Source organism: Rhyacophila brunnea, unplaced genomic scaffold, assembly GCF_057557595.1.
Source record: "Rhyacophila brunnea isolate RB1 unplaced genomic scaffold, BYU_Rbru_1.0 scaffold_2, whole genome shotgun sequence".
In the NCBI taxonomy this organism is placed as follows: domain Eukaryota; kingdom Metazoa; phylum Arthropoda; class Insecta; order Trichoptera; family Rhyacophilidae; genus Rhyacophila; species Rhyacophila brunnea.
Window position 1 is genome coordinate 49926706 of NW_028232859.1, and position 24720 is coordinate 49951425.

Consider the following 24720-nt stretch of genomic DNA (forward strand, 5'->3'; position numbering starts at 1 on the left):
TGGGACCGGGTTTTTGCTGCGGGATGTGGGCGTTCAAACAAGTCGTTAGAAACCTTTAGTTTGTGAAACTCATATTAATGTACACATTTTTATGATTAAAACCTATAGCCATTGTAGACTGAATCTGAAACAACGTCAATATAAAATAGCGTAGATGTTATCAATTGTTCAAAATAAGGACAGTTGGATCGGTAGCTTAATTTATTCAAAGTACTCGCCCGGAAAATGAACGATGTGTGTTCGGTTTTTGATCGGTTCATTTTTTGTGTAGGTAGGTATGGTTTTCCTACTGGTTTCCTAAGTTTTTAAAAAACAATATGTATTTTCAATAAAGATAATGGACGTTTTTATATGAATCTTGAATAATAAACAAATTAATTGATTATTATAGGTACCTAGGTATAAACAATAGTTACAAAATAATTCATTGCCCGCAGAAATGTTCTAGTCTTGTATATTTTCACAGCAGTATCATCAAAATCAATACCTGGGTATCCAATACAAAAACAAAGGCATAAAATTTTACCGATGCGATTTGGTGACAGCGTTTTTATTTTATCACATCATCCAGTGGTAACAAAGAGATGCAAAAATAGATACATAAAGTAAGTATCAAGGGGACCGAAAAGTGTGGATAGGTACCTACAGCAAGATAAGGTACCTACTCATTCAGAAAAAGATCTAGAGTGAATGAGATTATGATGAGATTCTAATATATGTAGAACTAGACCAGTTTCCCAAGCATTATCGCCCCACAACACGCTTTTATATACATATACATATAGTTATATTTTCTCAGTCCCTCTCTATAAGGTTAATCAAAAATTAACTTACATAATAAATGTGATTTTAATAAAAATAAATTAAAAACATAAAATGCGTTTTTCTTCTTATATAAACAGAACGTAGCCATCGCCTAGCACATAACATAATATAATAAATTTAGGTACCTACATACTGATTAAATATCATTGAAATGCTATGTTTATTCGTTTACATACATAAAACCTCATGCATATAAATCTATATTATAAAAAATATACACAAAGGGCGAAGGAATCATGTATCAATTTGTATTATTGTCCCTTTGGTCTTGCAAGCATAAATCTGATTTCAAAAGTGTTTGAAGTCTTTTAGAATTTTTGTGTCCTAGTGTTTTTATATTGACTATTGTGACTAAATTTATTTAAATAGGTTGAAAGGTTTCTTTAAACCTGAAGAAAAACAGAACATATTTCAACTTCAAACAACTGTATTGTAAAATTAGCTTTCAGATCTTCTATGTGCGTGGGATATATCGATTTATATTCTTTACTCCTTTTAAGAAACCTGGTGTCTCCTACAATATTAATAGCAGTAGTCTGCGAGCGCTTATGCGGAACCACTCAATAAGAAGATAAGATTTACCATAATATAGGAGAGGTCTGTATTACCATAATATAAGACTTCGGCTAGTTCCATATAATAATTATTATCCAATATTAAATCAAAAATGGTAATTTATTAGAACCAAGACAATGGTTCCATTTAACTGTCCTCTGTGATTATTTTCCAATATACGTTATAACGCACGCAAAGGATTTTCCATGCGCCAGGGTGGATTGATTGTAATGAGGCGAAGTGTGCTGAAGTCTTTGATGTAATATTTTGAAGGTGTCTTGAATGGTAAAAGTGCCCTGCTGCTACTTCTCCCACAGAAGCTTATTCAAGTAAAAAAATAGCGAGTCGCAGTCAAAGCCTCGGTAAAATCACAAAAAAAAAAAAAAAAGTAAAAAAATAAATGTAAAATACTTTTCCTACAACTGATTTATTTTATACTTACATCGTTTTTTTTTAATTTACATGATGTATACACACGTAAATATATCGTAACAAAAATATCAATGTCACACAAAATAACCAATGTATGTATATTTTATTGATTTACATAATAAGGTTATACATTCGTAATTATTGTTGATGCCATGTTGGCCTAGTACAGAGGTGCCTATTGATTTGTTATATAAGTTAGAGTTAATAGTATTCGTTGTCAGTGTGTATTTGCCTTTTGGTGAGTGTTTACAGTGACTGAAGATGCCGAAAGGTAAGACCCGGGTCGCAAAAAACGACTCAAATAAAATAGTACAAAACTTAAATCCATTAGAATTTAAATTCAAGTTCCATCAAGTACCTTCGGTCGATAGTATTAATATTACTAATATAAAAACATTTTAAATGTTTGTGAACAGTTTTTATACAATATTTAGATTCCAATTACTCTAAGTAGTAGACTGTCATTGTATTTTTCTCAACAAACCTATTGAAGTAGTAAAGTTGTTTATATTTGCAGCTTCGTGCTGAAGTATAAAATCATCTGTTATCTTTAATAATCAAGGTATTCAGGCGTATGAGAATCGTCGAAAGATGTACATATTTCGAAGCAAAAACATTTTCCATGAAAACTAAATTTCATGGAATGAACATAGGCTATTGTGAAATAAATACGTCACCATTGTAATAAAATACAACACATCAGCCAAATAATATTATTATAAAACTTAACATATTATTTTTACGCAGTTACATAAATGTCGAATGAGTTCATCGAGAAATAGTTTTTACGACCGTAGTTATTAAATGTCTATAAAAAAAATTGGGTCTATTGGATATGCATAAAGCTGTCAGTGCGGCGATCTCACTAACGAGCTTTTACTGTTTTGTTACTGACTCGTGAAATTACAGTCGGGTGACAACTGAAACAATGTGGTGCGTCTTTCGAAATCTCTCAAAACGACGGGCTATTAGCTACTATGGTTGTGAAAATTAATGTTGACAATATTTCATAATGCGTGGAACCTTCAAACATCGATAAGAAACCGTTGAAAATATATGCAAAATATACAAATTCTATCTGTATACCTAGAGCTTTTTTCACTATTATTGTAGTATTAAAATATCCAAATTAATGATGCTTTTCACACATTACATACAGAGAGAATCAATGTCATATCTGATCTGCAAACCTGTTGTTACAATATACCTACTTAAGCGACCATTAGATTAACTTTCTTTGTTTAATTTCTCATACCTTCGATTCTTCGACACATTGTATTTTCAAGTGTGATGATGAAAAATCAAATTAAAGGTGTGCCTTTTTTTCATTTGAATGGTTTTTAGCGATCTGGGTTTTGTGGGGTTTTGCTCATAGGCATATTCAGTCAATGGCAGATGTACAACTGACATAGTTAACTGTTTACCATTTATACACTAAGTTGAAATATTAAAAAACTCGTGAAAAATTTATCCAAATATTGGAAAATCTGATATACTTCATGGAAATTTTGAACATTAAAATATTGTACAACATGTACATAAAGTTACGATATTAACGACAAATTAAATGACAAAGCCTTGATCTATATGCATTATTATTAGCCATAATGATACAACTGTACGAAGCAATCCGAAAATGAATCTAAATAATTACATAAAAATAAGCTTTTAATAATACTACGCAAATACTACGCTTATCTAAGGGTGGCCGTGACGAATAAATCTCAGATTCAGGAGTGTGAATTTTACCACAAATATATGATACTAAAAATTTAATGATGTACAGCAGTGCAGCTAGTTGACTCATCAACCTTAGTAACTATGATAAGCTTCATTTTCATGTATAAAAGTTCTACCAACACAAAATAGAGCATTTCTACAACAACTTTGTTAGAGCCTAAATAAAAATTTACAAATAAATTAATGTATTGTGACTTCATACACAGTCGGTCAAATAAAAATTCAAATTTATTTATTTTACATTATAATGAACATGACAAATTATTATAAATTCAAAGTGCTAACGATGTTTAAATAAAATACAGGTTAATGTGAGCAAAAAACATATTACATGGAAACACACCGAGTGAACCAAGTAGAATAACAACCATTATCTAAACTCACATTCACGTAGGTGGAATATCTCGATATCCGAAGCGATTTGATTGACCATAGATTATCAATGGCAGGTTAGTTTTGCACAGAGAACAAACAACGGATGCTCCCTATACATAGATATATATACCTACTCGTATATCGAGAATACCACTTTGTGAGATTCAAATAAATAACCAATTATAACGTATACCATCATCGAACTACAATAATTGATCTAATATTTCTAGATGAAGACCTTCCTTAGCGGCCCTAGCTACGCATATTTCTTTTGATCTTCAGCTATAACCTGTAGCACAATACCTCCGATTAAACAATTCACCGATTAAATGGCTTCATGGAGAGATATTGTGATCGCGGATAACCATAGAAGCTATAGAGATTAGTTGCCGAGATCCACATGTCCAGATGATATGCATTTACACTTTAATTATCATCACACCATCATATTGTCACAACACACCGGGGTGGGCCCTGGTCTCCACAAGGTGTCCTTACCACTCCCGTGTATCTACGACTATTCTCCTTCAATCCAGAATACCGATCGCTCGTACACTCTGGGTCATGTCATCCATCTGCCACAATTTGAGTCTTCCAATACTCCTACGACGGCTCCGCATTAACAATATTCGTTGGACATGACAAAGTTCGTTATACATGATGTATATTCGCATAGTCTCCTTATATATAAATATGAGGTAAGTGTAGATGATTGCAGCATAAATATTTATGTACTACGACATGAAATATAAAATGCATCGTAACGTTTCGCTGAAAACTGAATCTGACTGATTTTCATTGAAAAGCCCGATGCCGTCGAGACGTCTGGCGTCATTTTCCAATTTCACCGTAATATCCGTTAGTAGGGGGCATACCTACTATAAATATTCGAGCGTAAAACCAAAAATAATTGTCTAAATTTGAAGTCTTTACTCGCGGGCGCCGGGCTATCTTCGTGCCGGGCTAATCTTAGGAAAAACGCTTTCATTTCTCGGTCAGTGGACTGGTGTTGTTCATACTGTAACGCGGAAAATTAAACAAACTCAAAAGTTCAAATCAAAATAAAATTAATAATAAATATTGAAAATAATTTTTCATTTATTGTCCTACCAGTAAGCCAATCTACAACTATCCTCACAAGTACTTTACTTACAAAATCATATACAGAATGCTACAATGTAGATGTCAACTTAATTAATATGCTTCTTCTTACATTTACTATATCTACTCTCTTTTCTTTGTTTCTTTAATATTGATAGTCGCAATCATCGGTTCGCAGTTGAAGCCCTTCAGTTGAAGAATATTCCTAACAGATATTGTTCGCGAACAGTCAATGTTTCAGTACCTAGCCAAAATAGTTAATATATTGATAGGTGTTATTTAACATTCTATTTAATATTTAAGATACATATAACAACAGGCTGTGGCCTTGACTTCTAAAAATTACATTTATTTATTATTCCACCCGTAAAAAGTAAATTACATTTAAATACTATTAAATTATCAAGTCTAACTGTCATATAACCAATAGTTGTATGAACATAGTGTACCTATATAAACATATCGCTTTTGTGAAACATGAAAGATACATTGTCTATAATATAAACTTATTAAATGACTTATTTCGAATTTTGGTTAGATAATGTTGGAAAAAAATAATGCACATGTATATTATAAAAGTGTCTATTATTTTTTTTTCCATTTATTATAATCATTTATCGTCCAATATGCAGTATTTACCACTGACAATGTGTATTCTATAAAATATCAAAAGTGTCACTTTTAAAAACTTAAATTGACTGTTTAAGTTGAAATGTTTTACAAGAAAAAAGACCCAGAGATAACATAAACATAGTTAGATAGAGTTTGATAATCACAAAAAAAATATTGTACCTAATATAATTATTATAATATGTATTATATATAATATGTATTAACAGATTTTGTTTTTACGAGAAATGGATGTCAGCCACTTGCTCAACCTAATAGGACATAGGTAATATAATTAATATAATACAGGCGTTCTATAGCTTTTCCTTTTGATGTAGTCATCAGTGCATGTACTCGGCTTGATGCCATCAATCTATTTCCGCCCGGTTGCTTCAAACAATCGATCGCCGTGCGAAAGTTCAGGTCGACATTAAACGTCCCTTTTATTTTAAGCAGGTATATTAATAGGGTAGGTAAATATAATTTTGTTGTTATGATCCGGTCGGCGGGGGAGGGTGGGAAGGGGAGAACACCGCGTGGTTGAATCGCCTGCAGGACGGAGATAGATCATGATTGGCAGATGTTACATACAACAGACGAGGAGGCGCGTCTCTTGGAATTTTGGATCAATTCGTAAAATTACATCAACGTCCTCGTCATCACCTACCACACCAAACAGTGGCTTACCCAGAGAAGTTGATTATCATAAGAGATTTTGAAGAATCAAAACATTTATGAGTATTCGGTTACTTCTGTGTCACTTTGATGGACATTATTAATTGATTCCTACGTTACTAATAGGTACATCCTATAGGATTGATAACCATGGCTCCCACAAGAGGGGGGCTGATAGGGCTTTAGCCTGGGGGCTCGGGCTTTGGGGGGGACCGGCGTGGATGGTCGACCTGATAAGTGAGATAAAACTCATCACAAATTTGCTCTAATGGAAAAAGACGCCTGCGGCGCTATTTTACTTAAAGAGTGTCAACATTTTAAAATAACTAGTTGTGTGCAATTTTTGATTATCATGTGTTGATATTCGACAACTCCATAATTCAATCAAGTGGATGTATTCAACAAAACAAAAAATCGTTAAAAAATACATCGAATACCTACCCTTAATTTTACCTGAAACACCATTTAGAAAACCCTAGCAATGGGTAGGGGGGACGCCACGGATCCTGGCCTGGGGGCCGCTACAGGATGTGGGGGCCATGTTGATAACAATATTTTTTTTTTAATTTATTATGATACAACCAACAGTCACAATTTAAGTTATTTGGTTGAATCTTTTGCAAAAACAAAAACAGCCCTAGGTGAGCGGTCAAAACATATAACGCGTTATTCAAAAAATATGTCAAGGTAGAGGGCAACAGAAGTGTGTGTAGAAGGAGATTGTCTTTAAAACAAGAAGAAGATATAAATTTAATAAATACATACTTAAATAATAATGCATAATATGCTGTAAAAGTGTAAAACATACCAGAGAACCAATTTCTCGAGTCGATTTTTTTGTTAGAAAAGTCAAAATTATGTTACTGTAACTTTGAAAAAAGGAATGAGAGTGGTGGTTTGAATAAAATAATTACGTACGTCCTGGTAATATTTTAGTTATCAACACTTCTGTGCATAGTCCTTTTACATAAGTCTGGACCCGAAAGATAGAGAAGTAAAAAACAATGTTTTCAGTTAGGTCTGCATCACTCAATGGCGTCAACTTCCCAAATTGAACTTGCGGTCTCCAGCATAATCCAGTCAATCTTTCACGCCACGCATTTCCAATGCGTACCCCTCATTCTATCGATCCAGCGGAGCTGTGGTCTTTCCACCTGGATGAAAGGCGAGGATTAGTTTTTGGAGCGATATTAGTGTAATATGCATGAAAAGCTTGGTTGGAGTGTAATATTTATACCATTCTTTGTCGTGTCTTATACTTCAGGCTCTCTCTTCCTGTGTGTGTTTGAAAATCTTGCTCGGAACTGTTCTTGGAAAAGCATTCATTATCCCTAACCTAACCACTTTGGTATAAATTTTCCACGCTTGGCTGCCACATGCAGTTACTATTCGTATAATCGTTTTATACAGCATTAATTTGGTATACCTACTTATTGTAATTTCACGTTTTATGAATGATCAATACTAAATAAACTTAGTCATGACTCAGTCCATCGCAGGCCTCCGGTAGCAACACACGCGAATAATTACACAGACAAGAAGTCAAATGTGTTCACACGTGCTTCACTGATAATCCATCAAAAACCAAATTCCAAGTAAGTTCGATTCTTTGCTGTCAATTTCAGCGAGTTCCACATTATTCTCGTATGTAATATTAGATCCCTTGTAGATAAAGCTATGCACTGTTTGGAAGGTGTATGAGTTGGAAGAAACTAATCACCTTAATGTTTCCTTATCCACATCCGAAGCTACGGCGCGGCTGTACCTATCAGTATTTTAGTTTTTGAGTTTGCTTACAGTTTTGGCAGCCCTTTCCATTACTACATTAACTCAAAAAACTTCCTGTACAAATAATTACGTAATATCTTAGTATCACCAAACAAAAGAATTATGGATGAATTTAGTTTTTGCATTTTTCAATTAAAACACAATATTATATTTCTTCTATTTTGTAAACTGTCAATTCATGGTTTAACTGCATTGTATTGTTGTTTTATTAAATTAAACAACAATACAATATTATATCTTACCGATTTCGGAAACTCTATAGAATTAACGTACTTGACTTATCGTTCTACAAGTTATTTTTTAATTCATGTATGTAAATATTTTGTCTTGATGATGATTGAATGGCCATGTCTTCTGTCATCCACTCAAAGATCAAAAAAAATGTAGGTAGGTACAATGTAAAGTTTCTCTATTGAACTATTATACTAGCACGACTGACAAAATGAGAAGAAAGAGAGAAAACAATGTATTATGTTCTAGGAGCAATTAATTTAACATTATTTACATACATATTTAATAAACCTACCTAAGTACTTAAGTAAGCAGTTTACATCGGGTACAAAGAATATAATTTTAATTGATCGACTTGAAAGTGCAACCACTTGAGATGATTATGTACCTTGCTACTTAAAGACTTTATTATATTCAAGTGGCATGCTTTACAATAATTCTACCGGCACATGTACGTAATTGATAACAATAATGATAAGAAGACCGACTTTCAGAATTTTCCATTAAATGAAACATTCCGAAGGTAAACTTGATATTATATTACACTCGCCTTAGAAGGGATCTTTATTTAGCTACATATTTTTTTCCGACTTATACGCGACACAAGTAGAAACTCTGTCATTCTTGGTGGTGTTGGCTTGTGTGTCTCTGATAATTACCTTAGGAATCGAGGGCATCCGTTGTTTGTTCTCCCAAAGTGAAGAACTAACCTGCCATTAGTAATGCCAATTGGGAGGGCAATAACTATGTTTAATCAAATCGCTTAAGATATTGATATATTCCACTTACGTGAGGGTGAATTTAGGTGGACGTTGTCTCATAAGTTTTTAAGATGTGATTTCACTCTGTCTGCTTCCTTGTACCTTTATTTTTATTTTTGTTATTTTATTTCTTTTCTTATTTAATTTCTTATTTTATTACTTATTGTATTATTAAGTCACATTGCCCTGTATTTTTATTTGAAAAAAATATTAACACTTATTTTATGTCATGTCGTGAACGCTTTGAACTTGTAATTTGTTATGTTCATTATATTACGGAAAATAAATAAATTTAAATTTGAATTTAATACGTCACATTCATGCATTTGTGACATGACGTTACAATGTGTGGTGTCAATCACATCAATCAATATGTGTGTGGATGGATGGATTGAACGAATAGCTAACAACAAATCTAAAGAAAGAGAAGTTTACCATATATATTTTACTATGTTATGTCATATTAAAATAAAAGGTGTTAAAAATTATTTCTGTATTCATAATTTTAAACGACGACGTTTGCAATCAAATCTTATATGAAAGGGAGTTTAACAATGATAATATCATAATATATATTATATATAAGGTGCAAATCCTACAAAATCTACAATTGTATTTTTATTTATTTATTTAAGAAAACATAACATTGTGAACATAACAAATCTAAAAACAAATATTACCCTCACAAGAGAGAAGAGAATCATATAAAATAATAATAATAATACCTAATAAAAAATTAAATTCTGAAAACAAAAAAACATACAATTTTATACAGAATACAAATACGAATACAAAAAAGCGGGGAACTGATGCTGCTAGAAAGACCACCAGCCCCAAGGCAATGACTATTTTTTAATGACCAAAAAAATGTGATACTTATACAAAAACTAATCTGCCGAGCATAGTGATGCATTCGCTGTTATCTCTAATTTTATTTATTCATGATAACTGTTATAGTGCATATCATTACGTTCACTAAAGGCAAATCACTCCTTACAAAAATAGTAAAAATACCATGTCGGCTCCAATATAGAGCATAATATAGCCGGACCTATTTTATATACTTTTTATGATATGTAATTGATTATTATTCTATTATACCTACTCAAAGTAAAGGAAATTAAAATAAAATAATGTGTATTTTATTCAAGAGAATTCGACTCTGTGGTTTACGGCATTTGAAATATTATTATTTTTACTTCGGATAATAGTTTTTGTATGTTTCAATATTGTAGTTGTGATTTAGATAATAATTAATTAATATCAACAGTAAAACTAAAGAACGAGGAAAATCGCACAAAGTAAAGCTTTTTGGTTCAAAATATCCATAGAGTAAGCACGCGTCCAGCAAGTGCCAAAACTTGGAACAAGTATTTACAAGATAAGAGTGAAGGTAGACCTGATGGGCACACATAATAAGAAGAATAGGGAATCGAGTCATATAAGTACCTACTTTGGTTTTTATTCGCTACTGAGTTTACCTACTCGCATGTATTGAAGCTTTCGAAAGCTCCGGCTGCCGACCGCCGCGACGCCTCGGCGTTGAAAGCTAAGACGTGTGGGGCTCGCATGGCAAGATGCGCGCGGTGCTTCCTAAAATAGTCTTCGCCGCGCACGTGCTCTCTCGCTCAGCCAGGAACGCGATGCCCAACTGCTGTTTATGACTCCGACCGTTTCCAACGAAAGGAAAATAATACAACAACTTTAATGACACATTATATTTTAGTTTGAAACTATTTACCTTTATTTCGCTGGAAAAATAATTAATCATTTACAAACAGCACTATAGACACGATCGACAAGCACAATGTTGAATAATATCTAGTTTGCATGTTATAATAATATCGGTAATAATAATCGGCCATACTGTATACCTAATAAGTTGGTATAGATACTAGAAATCCAACACACGCCCCAGTCTGTGTATTTCAACATTACAAAACTTTCGACAAGTAATATGATAGATGCGTAGATTGAATTGAAAATGTAATTTTGAAAAATCTGAAAAACGTACATATTAATCAAGACCATATACGAAGTGGGATTATAACTCACGTCCAGCACATGGATAAGCGCTGTTACCATTTACATTATCGATCCATCTTTGACTCTTTTCAAAATTATTGTATATTTTCAATGATAAGAATCTATCAGTCTGCCCATTCTACACAGTATACAAAATAAAAATTGACAATATTATTATGCTTTTAAAATCCAGGATTCTAATCCAGTCATCGTTGAATTACAATACGTTTTGAATTCCTAAAAAATAGTTTATTCGTAGATAGCTATTCGAATACAAATTGAATAAACAGTTTGTCCTTGCATGTGACTTACATTGCATTCGCTCAAGTACCTATATCGAAAATAATACGATTATTCCAGAAATATAGTATTAACATGTTTAACTTCAATGATGTATTAATTATTTTTTGTCATTACCTAAATTGCCACTTATCAAATACCCGTTACATTTTAACTTTAAAAATACTAACACTAACTGATTCAAATACTTCTGTTCTGAAAAACACAATTCTTTAGTATTATTTCAGTTAAGTATAAAATAAATGAATATTATACAATCAATATCCAATTTATTTAAAGTATCAACGTTATGTATGTAGGTGCACTGTAAAATGTACAAGACGCAATGTATATATTATATGGGTACTCAAAGGGGGGTTGAAAACAGCTGCAACTGTGGTAACACTGAAAATGCATTTCTCAACAGAAAGCAGTGGGTAGAGTAAGTAGGTACTTAACAAAAACATTTTAACCCTAAGTATTGCGTATATAGGTATAGTTGATTGAGCAATGCACGGGATTATATTTTATGCACTCTATTTGAGACAGGAAGTACCTGGCCAGCATATTCGCTGATTCGCCTTCCAATCAACTTTAAAAATCATGGTAGTTACAAAAATAGACTGGAATTGCACAAATGTATGAATCGGACTACAGTAAAGTTTGAGTGAACTATTCTTACGTAATTTTTAAAGGTGCACACTACTCACTATATCCCCCGCCTACTTAAAACTAATAATGTAAGACATCACATAATATTGTTTCGGGTACCAAATGCAAACTAATCACTGTTTATTATCGTTATTTTAGTGTCAGGATAAATATTCATTTGAACGCATTCTTTTGTTAGTACAAACGTATGTTTAATAATATTTCCACAGCCAATAGTTCGTAGAAAAAAAATCTTGTGAGCTTCCTAATAATAAAAATAAATACCTACTTGATTTCAAATATAACACAACTATGAAATCGGGTGTATTTTTTAACACACGTTAAAGAATTTTATAAAAATGATTTACATAATATATAATTAATTAAATTGGTCTTCTTTACATCATTCGCATTGCATCAAAAAAATCATCGGTAGATTAGAATGAAAAAATTGAATGAAATTCAACCAAATTATTGCCTCTACAATCTATGCATATCAGTGGCGAAGGGCGCCAGTAAAGTTGAAGGTTGGTAGGCTGTGGTAGATAACTGAAAAAATCCTAGGACAGCCATATTTACAATACTTAAAATATTTTCATCTTCAGTATTAGGTATACTGAATAAAAAATGTATAATACTTATAGGTATATTAAATTAAAAAAAGACAACATGCACAAAAATAGATTTTAGAGAAAAATGCCCAACCGCGATTAGAACTCGGGCTAAAAATTGTGCTGTCACGTTAGTCGGGCATTTATACCACGAGACTGTTTAGTATCTTGCCCGGCGCGCTGAAATGAATGTTACAGAAATTAAATCTCTGTAAGTGTAGGCTAACAAACCTACAGCCTCGGGCCACGTGATAGTATAACATTTTTTTTGACATGGTGTGCGTGTTTTTATAATAGGTGTGTATTATAAAATATTACGTATTATGTGCTGTTTGCGTGAAATATACCAAATAAGTTGAAGCCTTTGTTTTATCTGTGTTGGTGACATTGCTGTAATAGCTGCATACGCATTAGTGCCGATAGCTACATGTCCGTCTAGTTAAGTAAGCTAGCAGTCAACTTATAATACATACCTACGGACAGATATCGTTGGAAAATTATATAATTTTTGTAGAATATAAAAATATAATGAAGTTTGTTATTGAACATCGTTAATAGGCAATCACAAATTATTTTTCTTAAGAACGTAGGCTTTAAATAACGGCCCAGTATAGACTCTTCGCCACTGATATCTATAAAACTCGAATATGTTCTAAGGGTGGTTGTTGCTCACTCGAAAACCGTTTCAGTGGTACCTACTCATTGGGCAGATATTCTATAGAAAAAGATACAAATTGTATTTATCACGTATATACTTGAAAATGAATTAATCTACATAGACGGATGCTGATAAAAAAGTTACATATAACAAACATAATGTGGAAGTCTGCAGTTCGAAGCAGCTGTCTTTCACCGAACACGTTCTTGTGGGAAACACGTGGACCGCCTCTGTTTACACTGGCATAAACACAAATGTAAAGCACGTTCATTGCAACACATAAGCCACCATGAATGTTTGCAGAGAGTTGCAATACCGTCGGAAGGGTCCCGGTGGAATTATTTCGCAACATTGTTATTGTTATGGTTTGATTAATCCATCAATCCGCCAGTACGTGGCTATTATATCGTCAGATAATTCTGTTGTCATAAATGTTTAAGTATTAGCGGTTCCCGAATATTACTACACTACGACGCTATTATAATATATTGACGACTTTTCATTAAGCTTTCGGACGTATTGATGAAAGGCTTTTCATCGGATATTCTTGCCGAACATACCTACATACTTATTAATTGCCTGCATTATGGGTGCCCTCCGATAACAAGCTATAACTAACATTTGATAGCCAAATAAGAACATCTTTGACATTAAGTTTTATGTTTATACGTTCAAATTATATTTAAGATTTGTAACAAAAATTATTTGCCTAGAGCGAAGCTGGTTAATTCCGATAAGGCACTCCGCACCTGACATCATACGCCGGGATCGGCTAATATGTTCCAAAAACACATCGTCGTTCGGACCCCACCTAATGTGAGAAGTAAGACTTTACTTCTCACGGTCTATACCTGCTAGATTGATTATATACCCTGGACCTGACCTACACAGCGTCCTGGTCATATACAAACCTCAGGCTGTATTATTATTTATGTCACAAAAATAATACTATCGTTGGATTAGGATTAGTGAATCTGGTGTAGATATTTATATTATTCTAAGAAAATTTGCTTTGTAAAAAGATTATTACGAAAAGCCTCAGATATATGAAAATATTTATTATTAGAAAAATTTCAGAGAAACACCCCAGGCAAATGAAACTTGCGTGTTCGACTCTTAAGATTGTTTCTATGGTTTCTATAGAAGTTGTGTTTCGAATCATTCAAATTAACGTATTTTAAATAGAAATATATTATTTCATTTTTAAATATTGTGTATTGTCATCGAACGCAGTTATGTGTAGGATACCCGGGTACATACGTGCCTTAATTGATTAAGAACACTAAAGGCAAGTAAAAAGTGTGCGTTAGATTCCCACTCGGTCCAATATACCTATATACTAGTATTTGGGCATTGCTATAGTGACGTGGAGGCCTGAAGCATTGACTCATTTTGAGGCCGATAAAAAATAAAATAAAAACTTTAAATTCCAATTACCAACGTAACTAAAAAAAATATCAATGTATTCTTTCCTAGAATCACATCCTGAACTAAAATAATTATTATTAAAGACGACAGTGATGAGACTTAATAATTATTAGTTAGTGGTTGTTTTTTATATAAATCCATACCTGTGTGAGTGGTTATGTAGTAGGCCCTTTTGATGCCAGAGCAGAAATTGTGTGATGCTTTGGATAATATTCAATTCTCAATTTGTGAGAAACACGCATAATTTGAAGATTTTCGTATAATTTAATAACTGTAAGACTGGTTTGAACTGTTTAGAGGCCCCATTTTAAATATTTGACGAGTCGTGACACATACGATTCGAATACGCTGAAATAATTTTGTAAATTATTCCTCGAGGAATTTTCGAAGACACTTATTCTTATTAGACAGTTATTTTGGTCATTGATTAATTCAGTAGGTACATATGGCTTTGAAGTGTTTTTTCGGTACCAGTACTACAATCACAATGTACCCACATACTTACATTCTGATCACAAATTCCAGTAAAGAACATCAAAACATGTTCAACTCTGTCTCGGATATACAGATACGATGGTTTCTAGACCCTATGGATCATTTGGCGGGGAGCACCAAATATACTAATAACCTAAATATATTAGTAGATAAATAGCAAGAAAATTTTGTTTTTCATTAGATACATAGACTAGAGAAGTGATGTCGATATCGTGACTATTCTGAAGCTAGATTCGATATAAATAAAAGAGATTTCAAGGTGAAAATCATTTAATTTTCTAAAAAGACCGGTGTTTTTTTTAATTAAATTAAATATACAACCACATTAAAATTACGAATTGTATAACTTTTTTTCACGTTCCGTGAGAACTTATCAAACTTGAAAACATCTCAGATATATAATTATATACCCACTAGAAAAAATCATATTTGAAAAAACAACGAACCTCGACGGGATTTGAACCCGTATAACCATTGGTATCGCGCCAAAGTGGGTATATATCTGAAGTGCTTTCAAGTTATGTATGTTCAATATATGGAATGTTACATTTTCAAAATCTTGCGAATTATTAGTTGAATAAAAGAAATAGTTTATTTAATAATCAAAATTATGATTGTTTTCAAAAGCCGCTTTGTCACTTTTTAAAAAACATGTGAAACGAAATTTTAAAATTATTCATAAAATACGATGTAATAAAAAAACTCACATTTATATAAGTTCTTAGTTTTATTTAACTGAAAGTCTGTTTTTATTGTTATGTTTAAAACAAAACATAACCAACTTTACTCCGAGGGCAACACTATTCCTTATCGATGGTCGACTTTGGCGAGTGTTCGGCCGAAATAACATAGAAGCCGCTGTCTAATTTCCGGCGCCAAGAACGGATGTCTCGTGGTGTGACACAGGACTCAGGGCTTTTTGAATTTGTCTGCCGTCCGGGACAGTCGTGCTTCAGTGAGGTCTACCGGATAGCATCATGGACGTGACCTAACTGGAGTCCGATAGCGGCGCCATGGCGAGAATCCTCTGTTTTCGTTCCACTATTGGTACCTATTCTAATTTATTATTTGATCCACCAACCTTGATTATTTCTCTTTAATTTAGCCGCATGTTTTTAATAAAATCTAGTTTAGCTATTTCAATTTTAGTACCGAGCCAGCCTATTATCTATTCTTAAATGTATTTTAAATTCCTTTCTGTCATAATATAATTTACTGTCAAAGTAGTAACCGGTCTTTCATTTTTCAATTATTTCTATAGTTTACACTTGTTTGATTTATCTTTCACGGTCTTTAAGACCATGTGGCGCCCTAATGAGTATGTTATTCTTAGCCATGGATTCTACGAGCCTTCAGCCGTGAGAATCCCAATTTAATCCTCAATTTCAGTTGTCAGTTGCGAGGTTTCCAATGGAGTAGCGGATGCGGTTTGAGAAAGATCAGGTAACCCACGCCCTAGTAATCGTCTCATGTCTCTACTGTGATTTCATATCACAATCACAAAATTATAAGTACATAACATTATCAAACATACAAAAATATTAATGTTCTCAGATGCACACCTATTGATTATCTGGAATAAAAGTTATTGGCAAAATATTAAATTCACTCACCCTGAAACTCTTCATTTTCAATTGTTATAATATGGCACATGGGCCTTAAGAAATTGGAAAAAAGAATTATTATTATAACATGTACTTACTAGCTAATTGTAAAACCTATCGATCACAATTGATAAGATAATTAAAAGAATTAAATCTTGATTTCATCAAATAAAAATATCGTAACTGAAATATAAGACGCACCTCACGAGCTTACAGGAAATTGCGGCTCATTTTCATGGCCGGCGTCTGCGAGAAACAAAAGCTTTCGACGGAACACACCGTAATGTGCCATCCACTTAGCCGAGACAAATCTTTAAAATGGTCCAGCCGACAAAGGAAAATGCACGTCATTTATATGCCAGCGGCAATACGGAAGGTTGTTAATTGCGTCACCGTGTTTGAGGTGCTTAACGCACTCTTTCAGCCGAGTTAGTTATAATAACGAACACGTGTGGGTGGGTGCGGTTAACCGGTTAACGTCATGTAGAATCAAATTTTATAAATCACAAAAAAGTGTAAACTATTTATATAACATGCAATATGAAGCTTATAACGAATACACTAGATACGTAGTAGTATATAATTTGATTATGCATGTAGCCGCCAATGGAAATGTGATATTGTCAGAAAAAGTAAATTAATATACACTGCCAATATACCTATATACAATGTAATGGGTAAATTTCACTTTTCTTTCCAATATTATTGCAGTACAACTCAATTGTCACACGATTGTAACAACAGTTCTCCCCTTTATATGATTTTAGTTTGTTTCCTCGTTTGCGTTAACATTAAAAAAAATAGTAAAGACGAAACCGGTATTAAAAGCCTCATGTAACATCTTCCACTCGGTTATGTTTAAATAACAACACAGTTCAAGTATCCCATACCAATCCGTCCGAAGTATGGCAACCGTATTTTGACGTCTTTGGTAGAAAGGAACAAGATGGCGGGTCGATTTGTCGCCGGACTGTCAGAGATCACTGTCAGTTTTCCGATGGACAGAGTTTATAAAAGGCATAGCTGCAGCAATAAAAGTCTCTCGGTTCACAACTACAGTCGTTATCAGTCTTCGTGGTAGGACGGTAGGTCCAGCGGTATACTTTCAAAATGGACACCACGTAACGTTGAAATACCCGTATGGTGCCGTCAAGATAAAGAACCCCTGGATTCACGTAATTATCTGTATCGTTTCACCCCGTTTGGTCATAAATTAGTATTACGAACAACGAGCATTTAGTTTTATTAAATAAGAAACATACAGTATAACCTCGTTTTTACGTGCCCGGTATTCACGTTTTCCCGGCAATTGCGTGTGATTTTTTCGGTCCCGATGTATTTCAGTACATTTAATACCCGCATTTACGTTTTTCTTTCCCGCGATTTACGTCGGAAATATTCAAAATATGCGAGTTACGCGCGCTTCTGAAGAACTGTCTGATGAAGACGAGGTTGATATTCCAACAAAAGAAGAAGCAATGAGGTTCACCGAGGGTTTAAAAACCTACTTTACAAACTTTGCTTATATCCAAGATGACACTTTTAAATGTTTATATAGTCTTGAAAGAGAATTACATAACAAAAAAACAAAAATGCAACAAACTTATATACATAATATGTACATGATTTTTTCAATAAAAATTTTAATTGAATGTTGTTTTTTAATAAAACGTTATTTTTTTAGAAACATAAAATTTTAATGTTCTTTTTTTCAATACCCCCTTTTTACATTTTCCCTCCAATTAGGTTTTTTTTTTCCAGTCCCTTAAAAAACGTAAAATAGGGGTTATACTGTATACCTACCTATTGTTCCATTTAAATTCAATCTCATATCTCAGACCGCGCAGGCGTGCCGTTTATTTTAGATCAATGTCAGATTGTACCTATTACTTAAACAGAGAAATTATATGTTATTTTCACAGTTACGCAGTCTTTTATTTATTATTGGAATTCTTTATTCTGTGTACACATCTTGTTTTGTTTCGTAAGAGACATGGCGCCCAACAATTCACAACTTACTTATTACAGATTTCTTCACCCGGCAGTTGAGTAAGTATGTCATGTATTGAAGGCGCGTGAGTTGGTGATAGTTGGAGAAAGAAGCCCACGGTCCTGTTATTAACATATTCCTTGCTCTACCTTCCTTACATTATCCGTATTTTATATCCTTTATATCTTTATGTATGTTTTCCTATTTCCTTATAGAATCCCCCTTCTAGTAACCTTTATATAAAACAATTCATATCGGTGTCTAGTATTGAATGCACCCAGGACAGAATTCTAAACCCATGCATTACGGGGATTATTTTAGGCAAAAACCAATAAATAGGAATCTCGTTGAACACCTGGAGGCCACGGTGTGTAGATATGTATGAAGGGGTGGAAAATTATATTTATACATACTTGGTTTCAACCGAATATAAAGAATATTACATCCGAAAATCCACTTAATTGTGCGAAATATATGCATGTACGCCTGCAAGCAACTGTTGGTGGACTGAAATGAAGAAGCAAACTCTTGAAACACTTATGATTGTGAAATATATTACTTACGGACTATCTAACGCCGAATAAGATAAGCTCTTGAAAGAACAATATTTCAAAGAATCTTTGAAACTATTTAAGAAAATGCGGACTACAGAAAAAAATCATTTAATAGACAGCATATTGGAACACCAAACTATTTGCAAAATCTGTACGGCACAACAACTACGATGGGACAAGCCGCCAAAGCTTTTGACCAAGTTAGTGCATTCGTGGTAACGACCTAGAGAGGGGTCAAATATGCATGAAGTGACTTTGACGAAGACTGGAGCAGTGTAGGAAGGCCCGGAAGCTGAAGACTGCGAGGGATAGTATACCTAATGTAACCAGACGTCCCGTTTTCAAGCGGCGTGTCCCGGTGTCTCCGAACACAGCTTCGGGATGCCAAAATGTCCCGTTTTCGAAAAGAAAGAAACTTGTGACCAAGATACAGAAATATTTTATGAGTATTCACTATTTTCTAATTACATTACACCGCAAAAGTGTCTGAATGGAACACTGGGAATGTTTCAACCGAAAGTCGTTGGGTGGAGTTGTTTAAACACTTTCGCGACAATAATTTGGATCGCAAAAATTTTCGTATAATTATTATTGAATATATTTTATGTCTGCCCGGCACTAATGCACCAGTAGAAAGGGTCTTCTCTCTTATGAATAAGTAGTAGACGAGTGAAAAAACACAGTTGAAAGTAGATGTCCTTAAAGTAATGTTAATTATAAAAGTTAATTCGAAAAAATCCTGCCAAGAATTTCATTCGTTTTTGAAGTCAACACCAGATATACTAAATTTGTTCTTCGGAAAAATATAACATCAGATAAATTTTCATGTATCAGCCTGCGTGTACTTTTCATTAATAAATAAAATAATATGTACTATTAAAAAATATGTAGGAACTCAAGCGTTGGATGCGCCGACTCAAACATACCTACCGTTAAACTTCAAATAAATAAATAAAATAGGTAACCTAATATGACATGAAAAAACATTACTATCTTGTCAATTAGTTGTATTGTATGAAAGTGTGAGTCGCCTAAAATCCATAAGTACTTACCTTTTTTTAGGTGTCCCGGTTTGGGGGGAAAAATAAATTGTCATGTTACTATACATACCATACCACCAGTAGGTATTCGGTACATAATAATATACATAATACGTACATACTGTATACTGTAATAAGTAAATTCGTGAATGGGTACCGTGACTGCACTAAACTATCGTGAAATAATGCTTGTTTTTTTTATGATTTATACCTAGTGAGTTGTATTAGAATGCGTAGGTAGCGCTTAAACCTCTTGCTCGGAGCTTTCGGACAAGAGAAGCTTTAGCATACATTAGTGATGACGTCAGTGATTGGCGATGTATGTTCGCGATCACCTTGAAGAGTAAAAATCACATTTTCAAACGGCTATTACCATATATTATACATTTACTGATTATATACAGGATTATCCTATTATATATCAATAGAAGGAGGTGGAAGAGGCTCTAGTACAGTAATAACTCGATCTAAGTAGATGATAATGAAAAGGTATTGACAGATAAATACAATATTATTATACTATATATTATATGGGTGCATATTATTAAAATTTGACAATAATTATTATCATCGACCGAGGATAATTTCACTTTATGGTAACTCCAGCCTCATGCCTTTGGTAAATACACATCTGACAACGATTAGTTTATTACTGTTCGAACGAGAACACTAAATTAGCATAGTATCATAAAATTGGCAATGAAAGAATTCTCCAGGCATTTAAAAGTTAATTTGTTTATAGGCCTAATTTATGTAAAAGCATGTTTTATAAAATAACAAAAAACCGTGTGTAAGTACTTGATTTTACGGTATTAAATTTAATGAATTTGACGAATAAACAAATAAACGTTTTCATAAATAATATTTATGATTTCACAAAATATTCCTGAAAATTTTACGCAGTATTCCAGCTGGGTTAGAGTTCGTCATTGCTGGTGCACGCTGCTTACAGATTATTATACAAACAAAACAGAAGCATAATAAAGTCTGCCCCACGGCGTCATGATTCGCTGAATAAATGCCTCGTTATTGTAGGGAATTTTGAAAGCTTTCTTCAAAAGAACAACATTATAATATGTTGCTGTTTACACATATTAGTAAAATAATATACTATACAAGAATATAAATTAAAAATCTTATTTTTCATCACAGTTCATCGTATGCCTCAAGTTTATCGACTGCTATTCGACTTGCCCGTCAGAGCTTGGCAGGTATACCTATAACAACAAAAATCGAAGATATATACTTATTTTTTAGTACTGTAAAATAAATAAAATAATATGTAAATATTTTCGGAAAATGAGTGGTCCGGTTCCTAAAAAAATCCATCTCGAACGCTGACTATGTAAATATAGCTATTTGGGTTGAAGACCATTATCAAGACTATATAATATATTATGGATAATCGATTTGTCTTTGCTTATATATTATATGGGGAGAAAGCGTATCATTATATTATTGTGTACATATATCTACGTTGATAGGATCTAAATAATAGTTAACAACTGCAAACACAAGTGTATGAGAGACTGAGCCGGGGACATGCTCGTCGAAGGTCAAAATTTAGTTTTTATTGTATTTTCAAACCATGATACTGGACACTCCTTAAACGTTGTAGATAATCTATTTATATAATTTTGAAGTCTTATTATCCTTTATAGTTATTTTAAACATTTGATGACTGCATAAAGTATTTTTGTTACATAAAATAGTATTCTTTTAAACCTCTCGCTCTAATGTTTTAGAATATAGTCATATTTCGGTACATAACTGTGCAGTGGTGTTAAGATTTTTTACATTTATTAATTTATAAACGCATTTATAAAACCATTAGTATAATTTATTACGAGATAATTTTTGTAAAATATTCACGATAAAAAATTATATTGATAATCTCTGTGATCCCAAATTTGACAAGAATTAGGCATTTTATTATTCAAAAAATCGGCAAGATTAACACATTTGAAGATGATTCTAAAGATACTTAATATAAGCTATGTCATTGACCATTCAAGTGTGATAAACATCTTATGAATAATGATTGCTTTATAATAATTATTGACCTAAGAATAAGGTAGTGTTTTTTTTGAAATACGCCATTTCTTTTGGCATTCCCCAGTGGTTAAGCTACAACATACGGCCGTAGCCATAAAATGACAAACTATAATTAAAGTAGGGAGTAAAATTATGTTAACGCGCGTGTTTGAACATGTACCTAACCGATTTTTTTTTTTATTTTTTTTTAAACGGTACATGTTCAAACACGCGCGTTAATATCATTTTACTCTCTACTTTAATTATAGTTTGTCAATTTATGGCTACGGCCGTATGTTGTAGCTTAACCACTGGGGAATGACAAAAGAAATGGCGTATTTCAAAAAAACACTACCTTATTTTTAGGTCAATAATTATTATAAAGCAATCATTATTCATAAGATGTTTATCACACTTGAATGGTCAATGACATAGCTTATAATAAGTATCTTTAGAATCATCTTCAAATGTGTTAATCTTGCCGATTTTTTGAATAATAAAATGCCTAATTCTTGTCAAATTTGGGATCACAGAGATTATCAATATAATTTTTTATCGTGAATATTTTACAAAAATTATCTCGTAATAAATTATACTAATGGTTTTATAAATGCGTTTATAAATTAATAAATGTAAAAAATCTTAACACCACTGCACAGTTATGTACCGAAATATGACTATATTCTAAAACATTAGAGCGAGAGGTTTAAAAGAATACTATTGTATGTAACAAAAATACTTTATGCAGTCATCAAACGTTTAAAATAACTATAAAGGATAATAAGGCTTCAAAATTATATAACTAGATTATCTACAACGTTTAAGGAGTGTCGAGGATCATGGTTTGAAAATACGATAAAAACTCAATTTTGACCTACGACGAGCACGTGGGCCGTTAAGAATACAGGTACCTGGTAAAATTTATTTTACCATATAAATTTATACAGACGAAATATGCTATTTTTTTAAATGTAAAGATTTATCTGTCAAACAAAGTAGTATCTACCTACATCATATGTACATTTAATAATATGAGACTGGAAATTGTTTTTCTATTAGAGATATGCGAGTAGATAACAGTGGCGAAGGGTGGGGGTAGGCTGTTAAGATCCGCCATAAATAGTGCACATTAACCCTTTTCAGTCAAATGTAGGTATATGTTTTTCTTGAAATAAGACTACAATTTACAGATGGTATTGGTTGGGTTTTAAAAATCAATTAAACCCTGTCTTAACCAAACCATAATAGTATTGGTATATTTTAGGTGACATGACAAAATTGGGCACATTTTTTCATTCTTACTTATTTGTTTTCGTTAGATTAAGAATACGTATTACACATATTGTTGGTTCATTTTTTTAATTCGTCAAGCTATGTCTAAACCAGGGGGGGCAAACTTTCTGGATGGAGGGCCAAATTCAAGAATTCAAAATTAGCGGCGGGCCGCAAGTAAAATACCATCTTTAGATAATATACACTATTTATTATCACGAAAAATAAACATTACAAAAAAAAAATTGAGAAGAATGAAACTGTTGTACATTTTTTAACATTTTTTTTAAATTCAGGTGTTAATTTTGTGGTTGTATTCTCAAAACTGCTTGTAGGTAAATGGGCATCGGAGATATTTGATCGTAAAGAATTTTTATTGAGGTTCATGATCGAAAATGTTTGTTCACATATAGGTTGATCCAAAAATAACTTTTAACAATATTAACATTTTTCTTGCATAATCTTTAAGTTGGTCGAATTTGTCTGAATTAAGGGCATTGTTAAATTTGGAGATTTCTTCACGACGATGCAAATCTCTTAAATCAGTATCACACTGCAGATCAATCTCAAGTTGTACGCTCTGTCGGTACACTATCAATATCTATTGAAAATGGATCGCGTACTACTGCTAAACAAAATTTAATCTATTGTCAATATTTTTTTTTTAAATTATAAAAAAGTTATTCGTAATCAGAAGTACAATTATTAATGATGGCGGGCCGCAAACAAATACCCGGCGGGCCGCAGTTTGCCCCCCCCCCTGGTCTAAACCAAACTATAATAGATAAAAAATATTATTCTATCTATAAAATATCCAAATTTGTGTATGATTTAATTGCATAATTTTAGATATAGATAGACGAGTATTTTTTGACTATTATCTATTATGGCTTTGTTTCGCAGGGTTTAATTGAATTTTAAAAACTAACCCACACCATCTGTAAAATGTAGTCTTATTTCAATGAAAACAAGTATGTATGACTGACA

The 24720-nt window shown here is 32.8% G+C and overlaps 1 protein-coding gene and 1 long non-coding RNA gene across 5 annotated transcripts in view; one reads left to right on the plus strand and one right to left on the minus strand.

Moving 5' to 3' along the window:
• Mef2 (myocyte enhancer factor 2) overlaps positions 1-24720 on the minus strand; it is a 321089-nt gene that overhangs the window by 143667 nt on the left and 152702 nt on the right. The gene's annotated exons all lie outside the window — the stretch shown is intronic.
• LOC147072470 (uncharacterized) overlaps positions 1-24720 on the plus strand; it is an 89984-nt gene that overhangs the window by 43914 nt on the left and 21350 nt on the right. The window contains exon 2 of the long non-coding RNA XR_015070655.1: positions 12564-12821. This is a non-coding gene — a long non-coding RNA (uncharacterized LOC147072470). The remainder of the gene's footprint in view (positions 1-12563; positions 12822-24720) is intronic.